The sequence below is a fragment of the Haliotis rubra genome, unplaced genomic scaffold, assembly GCF_003918875.1.
Source record: "Haliotis rubra isolate DU_JTF1 unplaced genomic scaffold, ASM391887v1 Scf121, whole genome shotgun sequence".
Classification (NCBI taxonomy): domain Eukaryota; kingdom Metazoa; phylum Mollusca; class Gastropoda; order Lepetellida; family Haliotidae; genus Haliotis; species Haliotis rubra.
In genome coordinates this window covers 806,442-831,649 of record NW_025765126.1, presented here as the reverse complement: position 1 = coordinate 831,649, position 25,208 = coordinate 806,442, and the positions used below count along the sequence as shown (strand labels likewise).

The window sequence follows — 25,208 nt, the reverse complement described above, 5'->3', positions numbered from 1 at the left end:
CTGCACAAACAACTAATGTTAAAGTTCAGCTCCTTTAGTCTGTGAGAAAGAAATTTTAAGGTCAAACAAGCCATTTGAGAGAATTTAAGAGTACGATTAAAATATAAAAATTGTTAAAAAAACAACAGCACAACAAATGGTAGCCACATTGAAAATTGGACCAAGTAAATGGTAGGGGTGAAACGGTGTGCTCCTACCACGGTATGGTACATATTGCTCCTACCACGGTACGGTACATATTGCTCCTACCACGGTATGGTACATATTGCTCCTACCACAGTACGGTACATATTGCTCCTACCACGGTACGGTACATATTGCTCCTACCACGGTACGGTACATATTGCTCCTACCACGGTACGGTACATATTGCTCCTACCACGGTATGGTACATAATGTTCCTACCACGGTACGGTACATATTGCGGTACAAGGCCTTGGTTTGGTCCGTTTCGGTTCGATACACGAGATATGATCATAATGCAGAAAATCGACAATAACAGCCAAACCTAGATAGATTTTGACAAAATGTTTCGATTTCTAGACATTTTTTTTTAGATTTAAAAAGTTTAACAAAATGACGGTGCGAAAACCGAATATACTGACTGTGTGGATTGCATTATGGTATAACCGAATCGAAGGTATAGTATTAGAACTGCGGTATACCGTTTCACCCCTAGTAAAGGGCATAGTTGTTTTTTCTTCAATATGGTTGCCGTGTCTGCCAAACTGAAAACTGGATTTGAACCTCTTGGACAAATTCAGGGGTCACCATTGGTGGGGCAAAGCATGTGAACAAATACAAATGTCTAAGGGAAGAGGTGCAAACCAAGGGCACTGTTCCTGAAACATTGTCAAATGTCTTAGTAGATCACACATGTTCAGAGTTGTCTGCCATTGAATACGAGTCAATATGATGAAATGTCATGTTTCAGTGTTGAGAAAGGTAATGACTTGTGACTGCTATAATGTTACTGATGCAAGAAAGCATAACAAACATTAAAAGCTGATCCTCTGCATGACACAGGAAAACGGACTTGGTATAAACATCGTGTAATGACTTGAAGTTGTTTATCAAACAAGACAGAGCACCCTAATTCATTGAGACAGCAGCGCAAAGATCAACACAGTGATAGCAACACCCACAGAAGCATTAGACGAGAAGAAATTTACCTAATCTTTAGATTATTGTCAATCTTAAGAATTCTTCTTCTAACTTTTCATTAATTTTTTTAAGGATTGGACTATTCTTTAAAGCGTGTACTTCAAATCTATCTCGAACATGTTTCCAGCAACAAATCTGAAATCAATGGTCATTTGTGGTGCTCCAGTAAGGACAAATCAATTAATATTGTAAATTTATTTCCCATCAACACGTGGAGCAATTGAGAGGACTCAAAACTGTCAATATCATCATTGGCTGAGATGCAGCGCAGACTCCAAGCTGTGGAGGACACACATGTAGGCATGAAGCTGAGCATCATGGGAGAAGTAGGGATGAAGCAGAGCATCATGGGGAAGTAGGGATGCTAGAATCACAATGTTGGAATTGATTCTACTCATTTGTAATTTGAATAAATGCATAAAGATATTATTCACATTTTAAGATGCCTCTTACATAACCCTAATCTTGATTCCACATATTTTTGCTAAGATAAGCTACAACATAAACAGTTTCAATGCTTGGAAAATCAGTTTTTCTGAAGCAACTATAAATGATTACTGATTATCTTTATTTAACTTTATAATGGACGGAAATATTTTACAGCAAAAACATACAACAAATCACCCATTATAAAAAACACAATATCCCCTACATCTTAATTTGATTTGTATTGGGCAAATCTGAAACATGTATTAGACTTAAGAAGCGACAGAATATCAATCACTTGTGACCTTGAAGATATAAATCCACAAGGTCATTTCAATTCACTAAAATATGTTGGAAATTAAACTGATCAAATTATGATAACAATAAGGAAATGTAAATGTCAAACCAGTTCAAATTAAACCATAAAACTTCACACGTGGAATGAGAATTTTCTCTTCAATCCATACTTTGAACATCAAAGAAAATTGCAACATGCATAATTATGGCAGAAATCTAGTGATCACACTGCGTGCCATCCTATTGAATCTAACGCTGATTGATAATCGGCACTGCAAGGCAGGCATCTTCGTCAATGTGAAAACACAACCCGAAAAAGAAATCACTTCCAGTTGGGTACCATTTACGCCAATCAAACTTTCAAAGAAACCCATGGACGACAAGCTTTATCGTAAAACGACCTAAAGAGAGTGTATTATCATTCCCAATTACCGTTGTGTAGTAATTGGGAAATTGGCCACGATATTCCCTTTGGTTATCAGGAACATCAGTGGTCAGCGTGTGCTGTATTGATGGAATGTAATTATGCCATTTTGGGCTTTTGTCGAGCGAGATTGCCCTGTTTCTCTGTCTTTGTTGGAATGGGATAGCCCTCTGATGAGTTGAAGCAAACCAAACACTTGTTCCATAGTATGACCTCCATCACGTCAGATGGGTGGTCTGATGAAGTTGTGGACATTTGTAGGAAATACAAAGCGAATGCTTCCATAAGACTTATAATCGTTATCAGAAAATGACAATTTTTTGGCTAATAGTATATACTCTGGAATACTTCATTTGGGGTTCACCAATTGCAATGTGATTCTATTTAAGTTTGTTTTACACTGCTGTCAGCAATATTCCAGCCATATCATGGTGGTTATATCGAATCTGGGCCAATCTTTTGACTACATGTCACAACTTTTCTCAATCTTTTGACTACATGTCATAACATCAATTTTCATTTGATATAATAATGTTTTCCTAGTCATAATGGTTCATAGATCTTTCTATACTGGAGCGGTCTTCTTTTGAGCTTGTTGACCAATCCAGTCCATGTACTTTTCATGCAATAAATATGTTCAAACCAAGTCTGTGCCAGACACTACATTGATTGACAGCATGAGCCTCAGCCTTTGTATGTGACAATTGCTATGTCAAACATAGCCTGCAAACCTGCAGCGATCAGGAGGACAGGCCCCTCCAATTGTTGCATTAAGTAAAGGAATTTGACTGATGTGTTTGTGTGTTTACTTGCGTTTAATTTCAATGTAAAAAGCTTGAATATTCTGCAGTGCTTCTGAAAATGAAGTTGGCTCTTTGTCGACGTCCTTGACTTTATTTCCAGCAAAGACATTAGGAAGCTGCATAAAGTTGTGACGCTCTGTAACACAGACATATCTGAGCGATGTGGCCAAGTATTGATCCATTCTGGTGTGGCATGGAAGCGTTTAGGCCCTGGGAGAGGCTACAGTTCTGCACGGGACTTACGCACTTCTACACAAGTGCAGATGCAATTTCGGGTGATTTTAATGAGTGTGAATGTCAGGATTGACGTACGCAGGTATCAGGAATAGATAACTGACAGCCATTACGTGTGATCAAGTTGAGCCCTATTCCACATCCATGTAATTAACGTAGCACTGCTGAAAGCTAATACAGTTGTGACTTACAAAGATCATGCATTTCATGTACAGCTTCCCTATGCTTTATGGTTCTGGATGACTGGCAGTTGTCAGCTGTATATTGTCATATTTGCTCAGCAGAACTCATTATAGATCTTTATATAATGATGACGCCAAACTTTCATATCGCCATAACAGCATCGGACACTTCCTCAACACAAACAACACTCACATGAATTATTCAGATTGATGCAACTCATGGTGTTTACATTCATGTCTGAGATGATGCGTAATAGTAGATACTTTATTTTTACCATAGATGCTCTCTGCTTTCCTTCTATTCTTTGTAAGTGTTAATACAGTGACGTTAATGTAAGTACAAATTTCTTCATCCTCCTAGGAAATGTGTTTCCTTCAGTAATGATGGCTGCCATGTAACCATGTCCTTTGGACTATGTAGCATGGCATTTTATTCTACTTGCTTAGATCAATGCTCATGTTACTGACTTGAATATCAAGAAACAGTCATTATGTAGCTGGAATATTGTTGAGAGTGGTGATTAATAACATACATCATGAACAAACAGATCTGATTACACAGAAAGATCTAATATAAAAAGTAAATGTGCTGATACATCGTTTATCTGAGGTTTAAACATACCATCTCAAATGGTCACAAATGGTGAACACACTTACTCCCACATACAGACATGTGAAACTACACAAAAGCACAATCACTTCCTTAAAGATAACGGTCTGTCAGGCCCCCCAAGCTACTGTAATCCTATCTTACTTAGCCAATGTCAACTGAAAGGTTTCCAACAGAACTTACTACACAGCATTACAGCAGCCGTGTCATGAAATCAATGTAACAGTTGTTTATAACCACTCCTAGACAATCGCAGCCACTTTGTACATGAGCAATGGTCATTATCACCGGGCTGAGGTGAGGTGAGGCAAGACATGTACAAGGTGAAGTGAGGCAGGGCAAGGTGAGGCAAGGCAGGGTGAGGTGAAGTGAAGTGAGGCAGGACGAGGTAATCCACAATTACCATACACATACTGAACAGTATATTTTGAACCTTTAGGAAAAAAAATATCTGGAAATAAGATCAACAGGGATCAAATGGAACAGTTTTATTACATTTTCTGGGAATGTCATGATTTTGAGAAAAGCTCTAAATTCTGCTGACTTGGTCGACCTGCAATGGAGAAGACGTGACTCCTGTTGCAGCAGACTGACTGACTGAGTTTGGTTTTACGCCGCTTTTAGCAATATTCCAGCAACATCACGGCGGGGGACACCAGAAATGGGCTTCCCCATGTGGGGATTCGAACCCGGGTCTTCGGCATGACAAGCCAACGCTTTAACCATCAGGCTACCCCACCGCCCCTGTTGCAGCAGAGAGTAGATTACATAGGCAGCAGACACTGTGATCACAGTCCATGTTAACCAGACCACCAGCATGAACTGGCAGACCTGATTCTGTAACTTGAACATTGATTTCCCCGACAACAAATAATGGTTTGATCGTCATCCAAGTTACAACAAGCTCGCGACTAAACTGGTCTAACTTTACAATTAACTGTTTTTCTCTTGGAGGCGAAGGAAGGTCGAACACCTTTAGAATTCTTTGAGTTGGCAAAAAGCTTTGGGAAAAAGATCTGAGAAATTAATTAAGACTTTCTATAACTATTTTTTTCACAATGTACCTTTGACAAGTTTAAAAATTGCATCTTTCAACTGCACCATGTCAGGAAATAGGAGTGAAAGCCGTTCTCATGTACTTAAACCGAGAAAAGAAAGGGAGCTGGGTTTGATGCCACACTTTAAATATACTACACACAATTTGCTAAGGTCTGAGACTGAGAAAGACTTTTGGTCCTTAGCAGGTAATGTCTCATCACAGCTCTTCAGATGTTCAGCTTAATGATGGAGGAAGGCTTGACATGATACAGCTTATAGGTCATTAAGGCCTTTTTGAAACTGAGTAGGATTTCAAAGTTTGACTTGGAGAAAAGACTTAAAAATTCAACGACTGCTTATCTTTTTGAGATTTTCATGACTTTCAATTATTCTGGAGTAATTTCTGACACACTTAAAATGCAAAAAATTGTGAATTAGGTATGAGAAGTTACAACAGAAATGTGTTGCTAATATGTACCATATGTAACAACAGGAGTGAAAAATATTTTGAACAAGAGATGTACTGAAATTGTTTGTTTGTTAGTATAATACCAATGAGAATCATAAAATGTGATGAGTATCTTCAAGTTTAAAAACTTCCTGTAGGTTTAAGTAGTAATTCTAATTTGTTTTTCTTCTATCACAATACTGGTACAATGTGTGAAGCCCATTTCTGGTGTCCCCCGCCGTGGTATTGCTGGAATATTGCAAAAAGCAGCGTAAAACCAAACTCACTCACTCATTTAGGCTTTTCTATGCTTTTTCAAGGATCAGTTAATAACAGCCATATGTTTTCCACGATTTTCAGTGTGTGTCTTTCTACACAGATACTGTGGATTGGTACTGACACTATCAATGCTCGCTAAATGTATGTCACAGATGTGATCATGCAGTCAGCCACTAGGTTGCTTGTCTGACCCAGATTCCACTCTGACCAGATATTGGAGTAAAACCACTCTCAATCACAATAGGGCTTAAATGTCAACTCTAAATTCTTTCCCCCTTGGGTACACAGTGTATTTTGTGTTGCAGCCAACATAGAGAAACTGTATGCATTCTACTTCCTGGTGTCGGACAATACTACATGTCATGTCTAAAAGCGGTGTAAAACAATCACTTTCACAATACCATCGCAATAGCTGACAACTATCACAACACTATTGCCATAGTTACATTATCCCCAATAGTCACATCTAGTATGTCGGACTTGCCTGGCATCCCATGTTTAAATATTGCAGCAGCTTCAAAAGTCTCAAAAATGGCCTCAGAGTTATTAACACTTCAAATCTCAAGAATAGGTCACAGACAACTCTTAGCAAAAGCTTCCATCATGTGACTGAAAAGGTTCTGGCCCAATCAAAGGTTGTCAGTGTCGTCGGTGGATGCTCTTTGATCTCCATCACCTTCATCATCAATATTCCATCGGTCATCGCATATCTCACAAAAACCACACAGGAAACTATGATGGTACAGGCAATTTCAACATTAACATTCAAGCGCTTTTGTAGGCCTTGCTACAACCTTTCAAAGGTATTTTCAATCATCATATTTTTACAAACAGTAATTGAAGAGCTTCTCACATAGGATGTGCCTGTGGCTAAAAGGTTTCAAAAGCCGGTATCAATGTGGAAAGACACCATCACCCTTTATTACCGTCGACTTGTAAATATCTCTGCACGGAAGGGACACTTTCTTCACTAATTTGGGGAATAGTGAATTATTCTCTCCCTTGAAGAATATTTCAGTCGTAAAGATTATGGCACTTTGGACACGGCCATGACATCATACATGTGCATATGGATATCTTTATGGATGATTGTAAAACTTACAGAGGACATGTTTTATCAATGAATACCAATCCTTGTGATTTAGGTAATCTCTCTGTGCTTCTCTTGGTCCAATTACAAGGATATGGGTCTGCAATTGCACCTGGCACAATTTGGGAAGTTCCATTTGATTTTGTAACAACTGATGACATCTGCCATCACATAACCATTGACAACATCGTCAATCACATAGAAAAGACTGCTTAGATACCATACCACATATTAATATGGATACCCCACTTTATTTTTGTCTACTAACCCATAGAGGTGACATGTCCGACCAAATAAAGTTTACGCAGGCAGAGAACAGCATGATGCAACTTTGGTGTGGATTGCCTCCACTGAAGAAGATTCTTTAATGCTCTCGCAATCGTAAAATCAGGGAACTGCAGAATGTCCAGAGCCACATAATCAATTCTGACTTCCTTGTTATTCCTAATGTAAGGTTTTATTTCCTGTTTAACGATCAAAATCCTTTTATGGAAGCTCAGAATTTTACCCTGACTTCACCCAAATCAATACAAGAACACAAACATGCCCGAACTATCAATTCTGGTCACTAGAGGATTCCACACAATACATCGGCTTGGCCACAAGCTACAATTCTATACATGCCCAACATAGACACTCTCCAGTCACTAGGCAGCATGGTTAAGTTTCTGAGATCATGAGGCCTTCCAAGACATCAAGCATATTTCAGAAAAATACCAAACACATTGTGTCTGGTCTCAATGGAACAATCCAAGCATATTATATATTATTAAGTGGAACTCTGGATGGAACTGGTACTTGGTATTGAGGCCTTATTTTACACAGACGTAACTGCTGTCATTGCCATAAATAGAGAATAACAATACAATACCCATGTCCTATTGTGAAGCCGGTCTCCGTTTGAAAGCCTGTCAACTTGTTTGATATCACAACGCCTCTCTCTGCTGTTATCCTGGTGTCTGCCACAACATAGTATCACTAACAGTCTTTGGAATTCAGGTTTCTTTAAGATCTATAACTCTGCTTTTTCTTCTGGCAGTTCATGTCAGTATGCAAACAAGATACTCCTCTACTGCTACTTTTCTCCAGGTGAGTAAAGAGTGTGAGGTATTGGTCACTATCAACATGTGTAAAGGATGGGAACTAGGTTACAACGTAAAGTTCGATATCACCTTGTTTACATGTGTGCATGATTGGCTGCATGTACTAGATCAGATTTGTGTCAGTTTTATAATGCTAGCCCGCTAAGGTACCACAGCACAAGCTAACATGGATTCCCCTCTCAGACACAATACACTGGGTCAGCAGATCACTTCTTGTTTTATCATTTTAACTTTTTGTATTTTTTATTTTCTCAATGACGCTATCTGGAATTTCTCCAAAGGCCTTCTGTACATTATTACCTGCACCCATTATAGTGCCACCTTCTTTATACTTTTATATCGTCCACCTCTCCCACAGGGCAGGACTAGTTTCCAAGAAAAGTCTGGTGTCCCCCGCCATGATATTGCTGGAATATTGGTAAAATCGGCGTAAAACCATACTCAATCACTATCACAATACTATCGCAGTAGCTGACACCCAGACTATGTTTACAGTACAACCTGTCTGTTAGCAGCAGCAAACCTGAAAGAAGTTATGAACAAATACCTCTTGTTGCAATCCGACAGCCTGTCTGGCACGGACTTCATATTGAAATAGGTATGTCATTTTCAAGGCCTATTGATGGACATTAATTATAACATGCAAATATGCCATTCTACAGACTTACTGTGAAACCACCTCAGACGTTACGCAGTGGATTCATCTCAGAAGTTTCGTAACACAAATAAACTGTGGCATTGTCTTGATCCTGTGCAGAATGTTCCAAATCCCAGTTAATTAGTGTGACAGAGACCAGTCAGCACAGACAGGCAATCAGATGGAGACTCTCAGACCACCTGATCATGTCTCACTGAAGCCTTCTTTAGCCAGCAAGGCCAATCAACCCAGTGTCACAAACCTACACAAACCATCTGTGTCAGGACAGCAGGACCAACCATCTTGGCACAAATCTGTCTCAGTATATCCATGAAGAACATTTCAATTTTTCAACATTTAATTTAATCTCAACATGCGATTTGATATCACTAAGCAGTTAGTACTTCGTAAAATTATGATGATCAATGTTAAAAAGTTAAACTGTACCAACTATTGTTATGTCTACTGAAAAACCAATTGAACAATTCAGACATCCCTTTCATCCGAGATAACCATGAGTCCATGACCTGACCTGACAGGCTGCTGATGACCTATTGTGAACTAGAATCCCCACTGGTAGCCCCTAACCAGGAGGCTGATGCGTGACCAATAGTCTATGCCACTGTGCACAATGGGACATGATCACTGAACCTCACCACATGATACATGCTAGTGAATTCAACAGTTTGGCAGAACCAGTTCCACATGGAAATCTCTAGGCACGCCAACAAAAGCAGTTGATGGTGTAGAATCAGCCATCATGCACCACAACCATGTGTCGATAAGGAATTAACAGGTCCAAATAACTATTGGACACATTTCTAAACTGTATATAGGCAATGGAAGTTTGAAACACACATTAGAGAGGACCATATATCACTATGGTAATGCACATGATAGCCGAACAGGAAAGTATGAAACTTTCAGAAACTTCTGTTCATTACTTGGATGTGCATAACCAAACTGTCCTTAAGAAACTTCATGAAAGATATATGTCCCCAGTGGCAAAACTGTAACTCAATGTTTCTTTGAAACAGATAGTTTTGGCAAGCACCACTATGTTTTGTTGACATCGTACTGCCCTCCCTTCTTGGGTTGTGGGACTTGTAAATACAGTTAAGCCAGGAGCTGGGTTACCATGAAATGAGTCAATGTTAGCAGGATTGACCCCCACCACAAACACGTATTGATATGAATGATAATCGCCTGTTCTGGGAAAGGCCAGTTTATACATGCATGAGTCTTGGGACATGTAACCCAATACCAAGGTATTACAGCTATCCCAGGGCTTGAATCTATTTTCTATGATTAATTTAGCACCTTGGTAGTGTAGGGGGAGGAGGTTATTGAAGGACTTTACGCTGGGCACATCAGATGCTCAAGAGTTTACACTGGACACATTAGATGCTCAGGATGTGACACTGGGCACATATAGATGCTCAGGATGTGACACTGGGCACATATAGATGCTCAGGTTGGCATGTATGACTGGTCTTTCAAGCATTCATTTACCATATCTTACAGCCTGAGAGCAAAGTTTGATTCCTGGCAAGAGACTGCATGAAATTATTGCTAAAAGCAGCACACAGCATATTCACTCACTCACCAACAAGTGAATGTCAGAGTGACAATATTGAGTTGAGATGGTCACCAGTTTCAATCAGTTATTGACTTAGGATGTTTGTATCAATTTATACAATTTCTAATTTCAGCCACTTCCAGAAAATTCAATACAATATTAATTTTATCTTCAAATATCTTCCCCAGGCTTCTATTCCTGAACAGATTAAATCTAATCTTAATTCCAGCTATAACATGGGACTGTCAGTTTAGTAGGAATCAACAGAAAGTAATGGTTAATGAATTGAAAGGCCCTGGTCAAAGTAGACAAGCAATTGGCAACACAACCCTTGCTACAGGCGCACCAGGCACTGACAGACTGCAATCTCCTACAGGAAGCGCCCATAGCCTGATGAAAGCAAGTCAATTTGTTGCAGCACGGTCATGAAATCACGAATGTGTTTAAGGAGCAAGTAAAGCTTCCAAGCTACATCCCTTGACTTGTACCAAATTCTTGTTGCTTCACATAAAGGGACTGTTCACATTTCAACTGTCCTGGTGAATCAAAATACGCTTCACCTCCAATTAGAGGAACCTTTCACAACCTTCTATTATTGGCCTGGACAAACTCTCAACACCTTTACTCCTGAGGTGTCTTTAATAGGTACCACATAGGGTCTTTTACAACCTTCTTGCCAATTTGAATGAACAGTAGGTGTTTCATCCAGTTTTCTTGCCATCTCTTATTTCCTTCATCAACAAAGAGGAAATCTAAAACAAATTAATGCTTTAAGTATTACTGACCGCTACAGATATGAGTCAGTGGGATCTCATCTATTTATTTATCAACTTTTTATTCATTCATTCATTCATTCATTCATTCATTGTTAGATGTGTAACCCAGATGGCTTGTTTTGATATGATGTTGGTGTTCAACATTCGTAGTCCATTTAGCCACAGCCATGATGCTATATTACCAGCTGTGATGGAAATCTCTGGGGTGCAAGTGATGGGTTGTTTGGATGCCTGAAACACAAGTACCTTCTGTTTTAGGCTTCCTCTTACACTTAACTACCACAGGGTAAAGGTTTCCTGTGTCTTTGTATCATACCATCCTTCTGATAGGTGACATGTTCAAGGTCACACCTAAGTTAATGTTTCTGGCGTTATATATCAGACATTCTGACTATCCTGCATACAGCAGCGTAGAGTGATATCCTACTGTTTAATGATTTACCCGTGTACCAAATTGATGCGATAATTGAAACAATGTCTGCACTGTTTTCACCATCATAATGGCAACAAATTATCAGACCCCATTTGATCCAAATGTCTTTCTTTGCAGAAGTAAACGATTAAAGAAAACAGACAAGAAAAAATACTAACAAAAAATACACACATAATCATTTCAAATTATCCAAGTGGCAGCAATTTCTGAGCATTTCTTCCTAAGCTTGTAAGAGGCAAGAACAAAGGTGTCTGTTCTTGTGGATGTGATTTACCCCATGGAGAGGTGCCTCACTTCAAGTGGGATAAAAGAGTCCTCAAGAGACTCTTCAATCAATATTCTACCGTTTTACTAATATTCACCTTTGAGGTACAAAAGTATCGGCTTTAAATCCTAGCATGTTCAGTGCAGCAATCTGTCTCATCAATGCACTGCAGCTACAACCTGAGCATATCAGAAAGCAATGGAAGGTCTGGAAATAGATGGATTTGAATATTTGCTTAAAATACATTAGTCTGTACATACAACGCTATGTGGAAGACAGCGGTGGGACCTGGATGATGTTTCAATATCAATCATTGCTAACAATCAATTGAATAGAGCCAATTATTCCTGACAGTTCAAAATTTGCATAGAAATCAGCCAGCAGATATGTGGCTGCCACAGATTGATCCCTGTGAAACACAGTAATTTGAAGAACAGTTCCTAGAAGAACACAAATTGTGACATACAAGGGTAGACTGATAAGTTCTCTGTCTCACATTTCCAAAGGTCACAGACATGCTATTTTACTGACTTTTCACATTCAAACAATTAGCTCAGTTGATCAAGTGTTTGTGGATATACCACTATGACACCATGGTGTGTGAGTGAGTGAGTGAATATGGTTTTACGTCGCTTTTAGCAATATTGAAATAGGCTTCATACATTGCACCAATGTGGAGAATCAGACCCGGGTTTTCGGTGTGACGAGCTTTAACCACTAGGCTACCCCACCATCCTGAGTGAGTGAGTGAGTGAGTGAGTGAGTGAGTGAGTGAGTGAGTGAGTGAGTGAGTGAGTGAGTGAGTGAGTGAGTGAGTGAGTGAGTGAGTGAGTGAGTGAGTGAGTGAGTGAGTGAGTGAGAGAGAGTAATATTCAAACCCACACTTTACAGATCAGGTCACAACCTAGTGATGCAAATCCACATCTCAGATCACTGGACCCTTCTTTTCTTGAATGCACATTAATATATTGTTAGTTTAAACAAAAATGTTTCAAAACATTCCCCAAAATCAAATTTTCTGTCCATTCATAAATGTCTTTTGAACTTCAGGTCATCCCTTGATTGAATCATCTGAAGCAATGTAAAATGACCAGTATATGCAAGAGGAATACCACAGAGGCCTCCTTGGGGATAAATAATCTTCCAGCATCAAATCCGATTTCCTTAACTTCATGTTCCCTGGCTAAGCATTCATATTCAAACCCCATCTCTTTGCCTCTGGAGAGGAGGAAAAATTTGATTCAATCCAAAATGGTTCTCTAACAAAATGAGTTCCACTTCAGTCTCCCAAGGCAAAGTATTGACACTGCTTTCAACAAGACACTGCTGATCGTCTGCATGACCGAACTGACATGCCTGCAAAGTGTCTAATAATAAGGCTCCTTGAACATGAGTGAACACAAATAGGGAAACATACTGCACATTGCTCGTTGTAATCTGGTGACAAGGTACCTAGGTAGGTACCACAGTCTCCTGACAAGATACCTAGGTAGGTACCACAGTCTACTGACGATATCTAGGGGGTACCACAGTCTCCTGACAAGACATCTAGGTGGGTACCATAGTTTCCTGACAAGATATCTACGTAGGTACCACAGTTTCCTGACAAGATATCTAGGTGGATACCACAGTCTCCTGACGAGATATCTAGGGGGTACCACAGTCTCCTGACAAGACATCTAGGTGGGTACCATAGTCTCCTGTCAAGGTATCTAAGTAGGTACAACAGTCTCCTGACAAGATATTCATGTGGGTACCACAGTCTCCTGACAAGATATCTAGGTGGATACCACAGTCTCCTGACGAGATATCTAGGGGGTACCACAGTCTCCTGACAAGACATCTAGGTGGGTACCGTAGTCTCCTGACAAGGTATCTAAGTAGGTACCACAGTCTCCTGACAAGATATTCATTTGGGTACCACAGTCTCCTGACAAGAAACCTAGGTAGGTACCACAGTTTCCTGACAAGATACCTAGGCAGGTACCACAGTCTCCTGACAAGATACCTATGTAGGTACCACAGTCCCCTGACAATATCTAAGGGTACCACAGTCTCCTGATGATATCTAGGGGGTACCACAGTCTCCTGACAAGACATCTAGGTGGGTACCATAGACTCCTGACAAGATATCTAGGTAGGTACCACAGTTTCCTGACAAGATATCTAGGTGGATACCACAGTCTCCTGATGGATATCTAGGGGGTACCACAGTCTCCTGACAAGACATCTAGGTGGGTACCATAGTCTCCTGACAAGATATTCCTGTGGGTACCACAGTCTCCTGACAAGATATCTAGGTGGATACCACAGTCTCCTGACGAGATATATAGGGGGTACCACAGTCTCCTGACAAGACATCTAGGTGGGTACCGTAGTCTCCTGGCAAGGTATCTAAGTATGTACCACAGTCTCCTGACAAGATATTCATGTGGGTACCACAGTCTCCTGACAAGATATCTAGGTGGATACCACAAACTCTGACAAGATATTTAGGTAGGTACCAGTCTCCTGACAAGATATTTAGGTGAGTAACTCAGTCTCCTTACAAAAGGCCTTTGGGGAAGAGAGCAAAATAGAGGAGAACTTTAGCTGTGTACCCCATTTTCTGGCTCTCTGTCCAGGATTGCTGGACAGTATGTGTGTTGACATTATGAAATGGCTGCTGTAACAGTAACTGATCATTTGGCTGCATTGTATTATCTATCCAGCTCTCAGCCAGACTAATCAATGACTACTATTGGAAACATCTCTCCAAGACTGTCCACACAAACGTTTCAAAAGAGCACTCAGACAGAATTATTATGGACCATTTCTTTCCATTCCATCCATCATTTTCTCCCTCACAAAATCATTATTGACAATCACATAATTTGTTTTGATAGAAAACAAGACTTGTAGACAAATGCAAAAATGGTTGAGTTGCAGGAATATAATTTGTTTGTGTGTTGTTTAATGCCAGAGTCACCAACATTCCAGTAATCCCATGGCGGACACAACAGAGACAGCACCAAGACAAACGTGCGAGTGATCACAGGCAATCTACACCATCAGTGTCTTATGACATGCTATTCACCAAGTCATAAAGCCTGACAACCCAATTATGATAAACCTTTACCTCAAAACAAGTCATTAGACTTTTCTAAAGGGGATAATCAGTTACATATGGTCATCAAACTTAAATGAGTAAATAGGTATGTTTATAGACTTTGTTGTTGTTTATTTATATATATATATGTACTTTATGTGTGTGTGTGTGTGGGTGGGGGGGAACACTGACATGCTACAAAAGTTAACTATGTCTATGTATTGATCACCATGTGTTGCATAAACAACTTGAGGACATGCTTGTTATACAATATGCTACTGCACTCCTCACCAACATGGGACCTGTGAGATCCCTACAGCCCATGAACAAAGAACATTGTCTCCCTTGCTGTAGGCTACTCCTTCATGAACGTTTGCCATGTCATTTCTTCACTTATGACTACCTACAACACATACCTTTTAATCACGCAAAGTCAAATATTTGTATAACGGTAAAACCATTCCACCATCATTAATGCGTGCAACACAAAGGGATGTGTTGACAGGTAAAACAGATATGAAAGATTTTTCAATAAAGCAGTCATCGGACCGTTCGTTCCCACAAACTCCTATAACGTGACTGTCTGCGCTGACACGCAGTCTATGTGGAAACTTACCATCAATGAGTATGTTTCAAACACTATTTTCCTAACATCAAACAACAACTACACAGCAATAATAAACAATACATGAAAAATGCCAAAAACACCATCACAAATTGTTATTTGAAGTGTGGTCTTTGAGCTCCTCAACAAACAGTTTTGGTATAAGTAAATTTGTTGACGCTGGTATCTGGTTGTGTAATGCCAAACAGTGCTGATTACCTAATACCCCACTTCATTATAATCTCCGATAAAAGCTGTCAACGCTGCACAGAAATGCAAATGAATGGCATGTACTGCCCATGAATATGGTAACAAAGATATTTGAGCAAGACAGTGCAGATCATCAGAAACTTGACTGCATGTTTTCGTCTTCAACAAGCAAAGAATCCAGCTTGTAAAGTTGCGGTAAATATTCCAAATCAATAAAGATAAACACTGACATTGATTTTATTTAATGCTAGAGCAACAAGAAGGAAACAGTATTCTCTAATTGAATTCTGCAGCTGAGAAATTGATCAAACCATCTACTTATCTGTCTGCCTTGAAACTTCCCTTGTGGGTTGAATTTATGAGAAATAGTTAAAAAGTAGCAAAAAGAATATACTTTTAAGTTAAATTTGCTTTGGGTTTAGTTGTGTTTTAACTAGTGAAGGCAAATTTTATCTAAAGTCATATTGTCATGAGATTCAGGTGTACAGGAATTTGGCTGATATAATTAATGGTGGTCCGATTTACTTGAAATAATCGAAGATTGGTCGCAATGACTAAACGACCAAGCAATCGATCAAGTTTTCTTCTAATCGAACACAAACTGTTTGAAACATTTGTTTGCATTAACAATATTTTTTATATATAATTTGGTGTATTATGAGACATAACCAGGATAATTTGATAAATGACGCCAACCAATTATTTTCAATGATTCATCGGTTGTAATGAACCAATCATGAATTATGAGATTTTAACCAATTCCCAACACTAGCTATAGATATAATGCTCCCAGTCTCTGTTAGCTGAAACTGACTGTGATCCAGTTGAACTAGGTCTTCACTATGACTTACTGGAGGGTACAAGGTGTATCCAGGTGACCAAGTTTCTGCTTGTCCCTACTATGACTACTAAGAAAAAAAAGTAATTCAACTAAATGAAAGTGACAAACCCATTCTGCACACACTGAAATCTCTGCCAAAGCAAAGTCCATGTTTTCTACAATTCTGACAATATCATGACTATCAAATAGTGATCATATCAAGAATGTCAAACAAGAGTCATCAGAAGATGACATATCCCCCGCCTCCACATCTTTGAAAGAACAAATCATCTGACAGTTACTTAAAGTCCAGCTTGATTTTAGACTAAGTGCAAATCGTTTCCATGGAAATCATGAAAAAAATAAATGACAAAAATCTGCAAATAGCAAAAGGCACCACTTTGGGATCTGCCTCACATATCTGCCAAGTTTTGCTAAAAGATATTAAGAAGTTTTCGTTGTGCTTCGAAACAAAACCCATCCCTTCCTTTTTGAGACTAAGTTCGAATCATTTCCATGGAAACCGAGAAAATAATAAATCACAAAAATCTGCAAATAGCAAAAGGCATCACTTCAATATCTGCCTCACATATCTGCCAAGTTTTGCTGAAAGATATAGAGAGGTTTTGAGTTGTGCTCCGGAAACGAAGCCCACCCATCACTTTTGGGATTAAGTCCGAATCGCTTCCATGGAAACCGGAAAAATAAAAGGCCAAAAATCTGCAAATAGCAAAAGGCACAACTTTAGGATCTGTTTGATATATCTACCAAGTCTTGTTGAAAAATATTGAACGGTTCTTGAGTTATGCTCCGAAACGTAAAGCAATCCTTACTTTTGAGACTAAGTTCAAAATGTTTCCATGGAAACCGGTAAAATAAAAGGCCAAAAATCGGCAAATAGCAAAAGGCACCACTTAAGGTTCTGTTTCATACATCTACCAAGTTTTGTTGAAAAATAGTGAACGGTTCTTGAGTTATGCTCCGGAAACGAAGCCCACCCCTCACTTTTGGGACTAAGTCCGAATCGTTTCCATGGAAACCGGGAAAAATAAAAATGCCAAAAATCTGTGAAATGCAAAAGGCACCACTTTAGGATCTGTTTGATATATCTACCAAGTTTTGTTGAAAAATATTGAACGGTTCTTGAGTTATGCTCCGGAAACGAAGCCCACCCTTCTTTAAGACTAAGTCCAAAACGCTTCCATGGAAACCGAGAAAAATAAAATGACAATTATCTGTAAATAGCAAAAGGCACCACCTTAGGTTATGTTTGACATATCTACCAACGGTCTTTGAGTTATGGTCCGAAACAAAATGATTGCGGACGGACGGACGGACAGACGGACGAGAGGCGACGACTATATCCCACCGCATTATATGCCGGTGGGATAAAAAGTGAACATATCCTGATTCATGGGTGCTGATCACTGGATCGTCTGGTCCAGACTCCATTATTTACAGACCGCCGCCATATAGCTGGAATAAAACTAAACTCACTCACTCACTGATCCACTGGTGGTACAGTTTATAAAACTCATGCAAAGGCAGCAGGTCACTTGTTCGACTCAAAATTCTTTCTATTTGTCTTCAACACTGATGACTTCCATGAGTGTGAATAAATATCTGTAAGCCAACAAATGTTGGTATGTATCAAAGGAAGGCTGACTGCTATTGATATGTTCTACGTGCAGATTCACAACCATTCCAAAAGTCATCAACACATGCAGCTCTGCCTTTCACTCAAATAATCAACCAGATAAAACAGATATCACTTAGTGCAAAATATCTCTGTTCATGTGCACAACAAAAACGGCAAATAGTCGCAGAAATTCTGCAATAAGTCCAAAGTAGCTTCATTGTTCTTGATGCATTTGTCAGATACACAAGAGCAAGCACTATGGAAATACTTTGAAGATTTGGAGCATAATGGCACTGAAAGCCTGAGTTCCATTTGCCAGTAAATTGACACAACACACACTGCTTAATGACTTGCACGTTGTGGACAAAGGCCTTTGATGGGTCGGAGTCAGTGTTGATATGTGGTAGTTAGGCAGATTCACCTTTACAACACTGAACAATGCAGTCACCTTGAGCCATCTATAGATGCCATTCACACCTGTCTGTGTGTCACAGCCTTCATGCTATCTCCAGTTACATTAGGACACAATGAGTCTACAGGGATGTGATTAAGACTGAGTGAATGATTTAGAGTGAGTGTGTGAGTAATTGATCATGAGTGAGTGAGTAATTGATCATGAGTGAGTGAGTGAGCAGCAATATTCCAGCCATATCACATCAAGGGTGCAGTATAAATGGGCTTCAAGCATCATCCCACGTCAGGAACATGGACCTTCTACCCAATGAGTGGGTTTTAAACCACCAGGGCTCAAAGTTCACTGAAGACAGTGAATCAGGAGAGGAAGCCTGTACAAGATCAAATAGAACACAGAAGCTTGCCAGCAATCCCTCAAAGTGTTTCATGTATAAAGCATGATTCAATGTCTTGTAATGCCAAGATCAAATTCCAGTGAGACTGGACACAGCTATCATATCACTTATTCATGGATGCAAGGGTCATATCTCATGCAGGACATCCATCTAAGTCTTCAGCAAGCTAAACGCTTAGTTTGTACAGCTAAGCCTAAGCAACATCCACAGCCTTCATTAAATGGACATTACACATGCCTGTGATGTTAACTACAACCCTGCTATTTCCCCTTTGTGATTGATCTCATCAAAGACAGGTATGTCTACCTTTAATTCCCATTAGAGACCAATCCTGTTAAAATTGGTACACAGCCAATCAGAGTGATCTCCATCCATACTGATGACAAATCAATCTTGCAACACTCAAGCAGTAAAACAATAGCTTCCTGTTGACATCAAACTCGCTGATCAATTTTGTAATTAGGTCAATGATCATTTATCATAGGCACTTGATTACCGCTATAGATTACTGCATCCATCAACCAATTGGGCCCGTGTGGCAGGGGGTTCTCATGGAAGTATCCCAGATCGGAAACACCAACACTGGAGACAATCATCTCCTTGTAGTGGCATTAAGTTGTCTACCCAGGACATGTCCTCCAGGAGATTAGGGTATAAGGTATCACGCTAACTTTAACCTGGGTCCAGAAAGTTGTTATTAATGTCTGTTAGCGTTCATATGACTATAGAGGCATCAGTCGTTCAGGCACATCAGTATTTGCATTTAAATAAACATTAATGAGAAAAATGTTAAACTCCAAGCATTCTGTCCATATTCTTCATGCACAACTTGAAAAGGTCAAACTAAGAAATAATATTCTTGAACATTTTACCGCACAATCACATTGGAAACTCTGCTACAACATTGAAATCTATTTTTTGTCATCATTAAATCTTGAACACATCAAAGTGCCAAATATTTCAAATCAAAGATTTTAGAATTAGATTCTTAGACGGCAAATGAAACCAATCAGTCATTGATGCAATTTATTGATTAGTGAGTGAGTGAGTGAGTGAGTTTAGTTTTATGCCGCACTCAGCAATATTCCAGCTATATGGCAGCGGTCTGTAAATAATCGAGTCTGGACCAGACAATCCAGTGATCAACAGCATGAGCATCGATCTGCGAAATTGGGAACCGATGACATGTGTCAACCAAGTCAGCGAGCCTGACCACCCGATCCCGTTAGTCGCCTTGTACGTTATTGATTGGAAAGACAGTGGAACAAAGGCTTCTGATTTAGAAACATAGTACTAACGTAAACAACTTACGTGGGAGTAAAAACAACCTACTGGATCCAGGGTAATAGGGAGAGTGCAGAGATTATTGTTGCTCGGTGCCTGAAGGTTTATAGGCATTTAGTTTGAGGCTCATGTAGAATATCTGGTGTTTGCTTAGGCAAAGTGAATTTGATTTGAATCTGTTCACACAGCAGTCACTGGGTGCCAGGTAGGATGAGATGGTAATGACTGTTAACCTTCAAGTCTCTCGCTGACAGCATGGGTTACATATCCCACAATGAGCTGACAACAGAATGGTGACTAAGAAAGGATAACAATATATGGGTGAACTACCTCTTTATTACAGCAATACTGTTGTCCTTTCTTACTGCTCAAACTTCTACATGCCTCTCGAAGAAGTGAATGGACACTGATCCACTGAATGCGTAATATATAGAGCTTCCAGCATGCTTCAGGACATAAATTTGGATTTGGCATAACATAAAATATGCAAATTAATACAAGTGGCACACTGAACAACCTTCTGGAGTCAAAATGAGAACGTCAGGCGTTACATGCTGGATGCTGGAACATTTCATCCAGACAACTTGGTCCCAAATCACAGATACATCCAGCCATAAGCAGGTCTCTGTGCTACCACACTCCGGGTCATGCCTCCAGTTGAACACTTCCTCAATAAACACCCTAATGGCTTCTCGCAAGCTGGGAACAAATTTCCCATAATACATCAGTCAGTGTGATTAATGACTTGATGGATGCAAAAACACTTAATTGAAAATGCTGAGATGTAGGCTTTCTAGCAAAACAAGACCTCAAAATGATTAAAGAGTTCTTTCAATGACAATTGCCATTAACTAATAAAAGCAGGAGGTCACAATATATGTGATTTCCTTTTCATATCCACAGTTACAAATTAAATTACACAACTTGCTTCCAGATTTTCCATAAGGGGGCATTTTGATTACCCTGGAATAAAAATCTATAAATGCAAAACATTCTAAATTTGTAACTCATTTACCATTCACTACCCTCATGAGATGTAGAATTTCTTTCTTTTTCACTATTTGATTGGAATAGCATCAAACCTTTCAATGGCTCAGCCATATTGTAGACAAGAATCTTTTCCATCTATTTAGACAAAACTTGTTACAACTACTGTAAAAATAGTACAAAACACTACAAGCTATACATTTTCAAGCATATTATACAACACTGCTTGATATTCTGAGACATGTTTCAATATCTAAACCATTATTCAGAAGAACACCAGAAAAGACCATGCACCATAAGGCAGTATCTGTGGCATCACATTCTCCCTTCAACTACTTTTGAGGGAAGTGGTCTCACATGAGTTTCTGAAGTATCCCTAACCTCATCTCAACCAATCCAATTAATGCGAATCCCCTCCCTAATGAATCCTAATCCCAGCAATCCCCAATAACCCCTCGTCTGTAAGTTGTAGAGGACAGCATGACACTGACTGCTCTTGAGGATCCAGCCTGAAGGATTCATTACAGATTATTACACCTACCCTTTCAACACGGGCCATTGTGTGATCAAGATTTAGATAACTGGTCGGGTTCCTACCGATTCCAACTACTTATTAGCCGCAGAGAGATCAATAAATATTCTATATGACCAATCTAAGCACGGAGCAGTGGTCTGTATGCAGTTGGAACAAGCATACAATCCTTCAGCTCCAATCAATACCCGGGCCCAAGAAGCCATCATGCAGGGGGCTACAGGTCACCATTTACCCCAGAGTTTTGTCCAATCATCAGCATTTGGGCCATTTCCGCATGCTCTGTACACACATCTAACAAAATCATATTTCTATATAAAACCTACATACATGTTTAAGCTGGTTCAACTGCAAACTTCATCAGGCCATGGGCCGTGTGAGTGAAAGATTTCCGGTTATTCATACTATAAGTAATGTTAATGTTGAGCAATATAAATATATATTTATGAAATGCATGCTTTAGTCACATCATTCTTGGTTCACTGATGATATTCATTGTCTAAAAACAAAAATAATATTCTTTGGCAGTTTTGCCTAAATAATAATCAGAATATGCTATATGAAACAAGTTCATCATTGTTCCAATCATTTTAATCATTGGGTAGTTAAAAACACTTGCATTATTTCAAGTGATTGCCCACCTCATAGATCAACATACTTACACATACCACTACAAAAACAACACACCATTACCAAAGTTCTGCCTTCTGCCAAAGAGGGTGAAAACTCATGTTTACTAATGCATGGTCCCTTTTACTGACAACAATACATCTATTAAAGCTTACAGTGCTTTAACTCAACATACACAAGCAACCATTGTCTACACCTTAATCGTTTTAATGTTTACCAAGTGCAACATGTTTCATAATGAATTTCCTTGGATTGGATTCTTCCAACTTTCATTGCTTATCCAAAACCTAAATCGATGAACGCTGCCATTTCATAGCTGCAGAATTGCACAATATTGATTCATTTCAAGAAATGGAAACCTTAGGAAGCAAAGTGGAAATACAAATATGAAGTCTACATTGAGGGAAGCATTCTTCAGAATTAGCTTCCATTTCAATCAGAATTTCTTTCTGGATAGTGGTAATGTCATGTCAGGGCAGCTTCAAGAACTGATGGCTGTCAGTCCACCTCAGATCCGTCTCAAAATCTAAATGCTACCTCAGCATTTTAGACTGAGGAAATCTGTGAAACATTAATCATGAAGCAGGCCTGTTCAGAAGCATCCATCTGGAAATGATGAATAATTTGATTGCTTCATGCACGCACTCGTCTCTCCTAAATGATTAGTTGGAGGTAAACCTTTCACAGAACGCACCACAAGAGAAAAAGTTCATATGCTGCTACTGACGTTGTGAGCTGTAGCTGTGATATCCTTATTCATAGAACAAAAATCTCTGTCCACTTCTCAAAGTAACAGTAACAAACCACACCCTCAGGATTCTGTTAAAATTGTTCCCCGGCAACCCATGCTAGTTGTAAGAGGTGATTCAATAGATGGGCTGGTCAGACTTTGAGATAGGATGTCACGGCATCCTGGCAGTGTTAATCATTGTTCACAATATCAACAACCCGTGAAGATCCGGATTAGAATATTGATCGTCAGTAACCCATGCTTGTCGTAAGAGGCGACGAACGGGATCGGGTGGTCAGGCTCGCTGACTTGGTTGACACATGTCATCAGTTCCCAATTGCGTAGATCAATGCTCATGCTGTTGATCCCTGGATTGTCTGGTCCAGACTCGATTATTTACAGACCGCCACCATATAGCTGGAATATTGCTGAGTGCGGCATAAAACTAACCTCACTCACTCCCAATATCAACCACTGGACTGTGTGTTATAGACCGACTCATGTACAGGGTGGTGTCATGTACCTGGAATACTGCTGAGGGCTGTGTTAAACACCACCCAGGCACACAGAGTTATCGTATCAGCAAACATCTTTGGGAACTACAAGCATATGAGACACCAAACTAAGCCCAAACCAATATCCTAATGTTGAATGTGTCATCTGACTTACAGAGTGAATAGAGGATTACCACCAATACTGCAGCACATCACGCCAAGACATACTAAGTATGTTCAGATTTCCATACCAATTACAAAATGGGCACTATGGGGATTATGAACCTAGAAATAACATTCTGGATGTTTTAGTAAATGACATCTTAATTCAGCAGACATGGAGACAATCCTAGACTCAGTACAAGATACAGCAAGTGTGACCTGGAAGAAAAACAACACAATTGCATGCAAACCCTACGGATTGTCTGTGACAATCAGCGCCGAGCCTGAGTGTGACACTTCCTATAATGGACGTACAAATGGGGTCCCAAACTGAATCTGTCACTCCAATATTGAACAAATTTTGTGTCTCCTCTCCCCTGTCCTGTCCAATAAAACAGATTTTGTAGATTTGTGTTCCGACCAGTCTACTTACCAGGTTTTTATGAGCACTTCTTAGGCCATGAACCGAGATATTGTGCTACAGCTGCACCCAGATCGGATGAAATATCCTAATTCAGGAATAAATCACATTTCCATGAGCCCCCACTGAGCATTAGCTAAGGATTGGGTGTCCGGCTGTAGATGTCAATGGTGCAAAAGGATTTAGTCATGCTGAGATCACTCACCTGGCTAAGTAAGTCCGCAATAAATGTAAATTTGACACATTCCGACTGATGCTGACCTTTTCTTGTGACACATGGAGAAATACTCCAGCACATACTCGGAAAACGGAAGAATTATTCCTGCTATAAAACAGGATTCCACTCCTTCACCGACCTCACCTTGGCTTACAGGGCTTTCATAGAAGACGATCAAAATGAAGATCAAACAGGCGACCACCATGATATCCTGTATCGCTCCTATTATTGGACATTCATACAAGGAAAATGAGACCACAATTAATTTTGTTTTTTAGCAGATTGTGTGCAGATGGAATTACACCTTTTGATCAGACAGACACCTGTGTGTTTCTCTTAAAGGTTTTTGGGTGAGATATTGAGCAGGACATCAAGAGAGAAGTAATTGATTTGGGGTTTGGGAGTTAATCGGCTAATGTTTGTTTTCTCTTATTTGAGAAAAGCACGAAAATCCTCAAGGACAACATGACCTTTAAGGGATAAGGTTCAGGAAAGACTGATTTCCAGAAATAACAGCAAATGTTTTTGGTCAGCAGGTTGTGGTATGTAACTGGATATTGTTTCTTCAATATTTTGGGAAGAAAGTTGAGACTTCTTGTTCTCCTAAAATATTTTTGAATGTCAAACATAATGTTTCTATATGCATTTGTTAGTCATACTGTTATACTAAATCTAACAACATCATTACTTCTTGTTTTACACTAGTCAGTACACTAATATATTATATAGTTATCACTGTCACTTAAATACTAAAGTAGGGGACACATAAATTAAATTTACTAATTTTTAATTT

The 25,208-nt window shown here is 39.4% G+C and overlaps 1 protein-coding gene across 4 annotated transcripts in view; it reads right to left on the bottom strand.

The window, feature by feature from the left end:
• The window catches only part of LOC124264958 (myotubularin-related protein 6-like), an 88,317-nt gene that overhangs the window by 17,353 nt on the left and 45,756 nt on the right, over nt 1-25,208 (bottom strand). The gene's annotated exons all lie outside the window — the stretch shown is intronic.